General features: G+C 41.5%; 1 pseudogene; it reads right to left on the bottom strand.

Moving 5' to 3' along the window:
- Nucleotides 1-671: 671 nt before the first annotated feature.
- LOC145483500 (photoreceptor-specific nuclear receptor-like) lies at nt 672-4183 on the bottom strand (annotated as a pseudogene).
- Nucleotides 4184-4565: the final 382 nt, after the last annotated feature.

Genomic DNA, 4565 nt, shown 5'->3' with positions numbered 1-4565 from the left:
TTTCGCACTGGCCACCATTTGTTGATTTATTCTCTTTTCGTAAAACATGAATGACACAGGCGCGAATTATGTAGGGAAGAGACACAACAATTCCAAAAAATATTCTACGTTTAATCACAGTTTTTGACACAAATTGGTTTTTAACCCAAGCATTGAGGCCCTGTCCGCATTACGTCGGAGAAATTTGAAAACGCAATTAAACGAAGTTTTATTTCTACGGTTACAGGCTTATCGTCCACATTAATTCGTCACAAAAACGTGGCTTTTCGAAAACGATCTTCAAACAGGAGGAGTTTGAAGACGCCTGCTTTGCGTTTAGTGTGGACGGAAAACATTTTGAATACGGAACTTTTCGAAAACGGCAATATCACGATAATCATGTGATTTCTTTGCCCGAGTTTTCCTCGAACACAAATCCAAAATGACCGGTGATGATTGTTGAGTTTTCAAATTTCTCCGGCATATTGTGGACGGGGCCACAACCTACTTTTTTATTAATATCATACAAACATATTCCGAAAGGGTTAGATTGAACAGTACAATTCTGATTTACATCCGAGTCAAATAGTCATGCGCAGTCATAGAGCGATAAATAGTGTCACAAAATGTTCTTATTAACGGAACTACACCAGAGAAATTATCCATGTTGTTAACACGATAACGCAAGATTAGGGTTACGTTTTTCAGCACCATACGGATCAACTGACAGCAATGTCAGGCAGAGAGTAACAATGCTTGGTACAAGAAGGAATGTTCGAAAGCCGGTTAATGCTAACCCAGGATTAAAAGTTAACCGAATTGTTCCTTTTCCTTGTATAAAAATGTTTTTCACTGCTTATGTTTTGCGTAGTTCGATATTACTCCAACCCAAAGTTTTAGGACAAACAATATAAAGAGAAAACCTCACCGAAAAGTTACAAAAACGAAACAAAAATTCTCGTTAATCCCTGGTTAGCTTAATCGGGCTTTGAACAACCCAACCAAGAGGTCTGTTCGCTTACTTGGTCCCTTAACCTCTAGTTGGTACTAATTACTTGTGATAATATCGACTCAAAGATGTCTTTGGCAGGAACTGCGCTGAAAAACAAGTGTTCAATGGGTTTTTCAGCGAGACTGCGCAGTGCGGCTACACTCAGGAGTATTTTACCGAACCGAGCGGGTTGAGCTGGAAGTCTAGACCAGATATAGTCTGCTAATATAAGCTGAGCCTCGTCTTGAAGTTCTTCCACTTGATCTGCCGCCTTCAGACCCTGTGTATCTGCAAAAAAATATGACACACAAGAGACTATTAGGTCGTCAGTCATTCCTGCGTGTACGTGAGGAAAACCGGCTTTGTTAACAAACTAGATTCCAGCGAATTTACGTGTGATCGGAATACAGTTTTATCTGTTCTTATTATATGGCTAGCTCCGTGAGCGAGCAAGATGAACATGACCTTGCGCTGCGTTTGGCTACCCGAGCGGGCAAGATATATGGGTTATTGACCAAGCTTGTTCGGTCAAGATGGCTGGATATTGGCCAAGTTCTTTTTTTGCGAGTTTATGGACCTCGACTCCGTCTCGGTCCATAAACTCGCAAAAAAAGAACTTGGCCAATATCCAGCCATCTTGACCGAACAAGCTTGGTCAATAAAGGATTTATTATATGGCTTTCGGGGAAATTTTTCTTGCGGGACACGACGGGTAGTCCCGAGCGGGCAAGATAGCTCTATCTTGCCCGCTCGGGTAGCCAATCACAGCGCAGGATTTGATTCATCTTGCCCGCTCGCGGAGCTTGCCATATATTAAGGCGTTTTAGTATATGGCTAATTCCGTGAGCAGGCAAGATGAACCAAATCCTGCGCCGCGATTAGCTACCCGCTTGGTATTACGCGCTGTGTCCCGCAAGAAAAATTTCTCGGGAGCGGAGTCCGGTTCACCAGAATTTCCTTTCGTAATATGTGCCGTGAAAAATATTTTCCGTGACAGTTAAAGATTTCGTGTGGTCTCTCTGTATCGATGGAATTGGAAAACGAGAAAACTGAAAGCCTCAACGAGAATAAAAACAAAGAAAACAAAAATGTTGACGAGTTTCTTGAATTTATTTCGCAACAAAAACCGGCAAACACGGTAAGCTTAAGCTTAAGTAAAACACAAAATGACATGAAGGGATGGAAGCGGTATTATTTTCAAGAAAACGAGAATAAGGAACTGTGTGACATGCCTGAGGAAGAACTGAATTCGCTGTTGTGCAAATGTTTATAAAATCGTGAAGAAATTAGACGGCACAGAGTACGAGCCTGTCATTTTCACGTCTTTTTAACGAAGTCTTCAACGCTCCTTGAACAAAAGAGGTTCAAATGCGAATATTATTGCGGGATACAACTTCAAACTCTCAAGATCAAGTTTTACAGTGTAAGTGGCAAACGCCGACAACTTGTTGTAGAATATGGCCGAGGAAGACAAGCTTTTCGAGTGTGGTGAATCCGACAACCTTGTAGCGTCACAGAGCCGAGCAATAATTCTTCCAAGCGCCTAAGATCGGGAAAGCGACGGGCAGATGAAATGAACATGTCTTGCTCTTCTGGTTAAACCTTCTTCAGAACTAAAGTGCTGAAAATTGAAGCCTTTTTGGGACATTTTTGAGGTACAAAAAATGCTTCGAGCGGTTTCGTATATTTGTTAATTCCATTCAGTAGTTAGACATTTGCTCGTCAAAAGTGTAAACTAATCAAATGCTTGTATTTCTGCAATGACCCAATCAGGCAGGATAAAAGTGCACGCGCTATTGATTGTTGCATACAACTGGCTTCCCTTTCAGTCCTTGAAGATAAACAAGTACAAAGATCATTTTTTGGTGTTTTATCCCATATAATAAATCCTTTATTGACCAAGCTTGTTCGGTCAAGATGGCTGGATACTGGCCTCGTTCTTTTTTTTACGAGTTTATGGACCTCGACTCTGTCTTGGTCCATAAACGCGCAAAAAAAGAACTTGGTCAATAACCCATACACATCGTTGCACTCCATAAAACGAAAAAACAAACAAACAAAACTAAAGGTTAACTATAACCATAGATGATCTGTTCTGTGGAACAAGATTCTATCGGAAATCAGACACCTTTCTAGTTTGAAACTGTTTAAAACCTCACTGAATGGGAAAGATTATTTGTAGTGCACCGTAAATTAGAGAAAGTTTTATAACATAGGTTTTTACTGTAGGCTAGTTAATTAGTTTGTTAGTTAATGCAATGTAATGTTAGTTAATCCATTCCTGTTAATATAGTTAATTTATTCTTTGTAATTTTTTACACGACTCCTAGGAAGACCATTTTTATGATAAGATTTTCGTGTTTAAATAAAGATTGATTGATGATTGATGGATGGATGGATGGATGGATGGATGGATGGATTGATTGAACTTACTTGTCCTGAAAAGTACGACGGCTTTAAGGCAAGCGTACTCAGAACTGTCCAACTTGAGTGTTTTTAAAGGCGTCAGGGCCTCCTGCATTTTCTTTATTTCCTGCTGTCATCGTTGGTCCTTCTCTGCCTCAGGGGAGCCCCCTAGTGTTAGTGTAAACGCCCAGAAAACTGAATCTAAAAGCAACAATTCCTTCCACCCTTCCTCCAAAAGGATAACTTGGTCTCGAAAGGGCAAGCGTCTGAAGCAAGGAAGCCTACGACCAAACCTCAGGGATACTGACAGAAGTCGAGTGGCCGCATCATGAATGGGCTCGGAGGTATGGAATGAAACAGGTTCCACCGCCTGATGGAGCTCTGACAAGTTCATCTGTGTGGCCTGCAAGTGCCTTTGGACGTTTCTGAACGACACAACGGCCGTAGAGGCCATTCTATGGCCATTTACCACAGGGCCCCCGGTAGGTAGCCTCGGAACGGACCTGGGTGGACTCTGGTAGCCATTCTGTTGGATTGATGGAAACGACATGGGCGGTTGAAATCTTTGTGAAGAGAGCGGTGGTGCAGCCACACCTGGCCGAGTGTTTACACCGCTTCCTTGCGCTGTAAACGATACCCTGACCGGACTTGAGACGGGTGAACATGACATTGTTGTTAGTGGGGTAGTGAAGGGAGTAGCTTGAGGTGCCGGAAGTAAATTTTGGGGTCGAGTAAGAAATTCGTGGTCACATTTCCCCCCGTAGTATTTCGGACTTGCTTTCGTTGTTGCTCTTGTTCTTGTTGTTGTTGTTCTTGTTGCTCAGCTTCTTGTAGTTCCTGTTGTTCGTCCTCTCTTTTGACCATAACTGTCTTGATTTGAGAAACTCTAATTTGAGAGGTCGCAACTGGAAATCCTAAAAACAGTCAACAAGCTAGTCAAACCTACGGAGCGAAATTATTTAAGTCATCTTGCATTCCAGAACCATCTCGTACAACCAAAGGGACTTAAGAGTGACTTCCTGTAAATACTACGGATAGGTGTGCAAAATGCAAAAATCGAATTCCCTCAAACTTTTTCACAAGAAAGCCCTTTGGAAACTATTTAAGAAAATTCAAATTTTAGTTCGTTTGGATTTATATTTTTCAAGAAAAGCGATTTTTTAATTTTCACTCTTGGAGAAGCCCTCGA

The sequence above is a fragment of the Orbicella franksi genome, chromosome 4 (genome assembly GCF_964199315.1).
Source record: "Orbicella franksi chromosome 4, jaOrbFran1.1, whole genome shotgun sequence".
Taxonomy (NCBI): Eukaryota; Metazoa; Cnidaria; class Anthozoa; order Scleractinia; family Merulinidae; genus Orbicella; species Orbicella franksi.
Note: the sequence above shows the minus strand (reverse complement) of the source record. Positions and strands in the feature narration are given on the sequence as shown.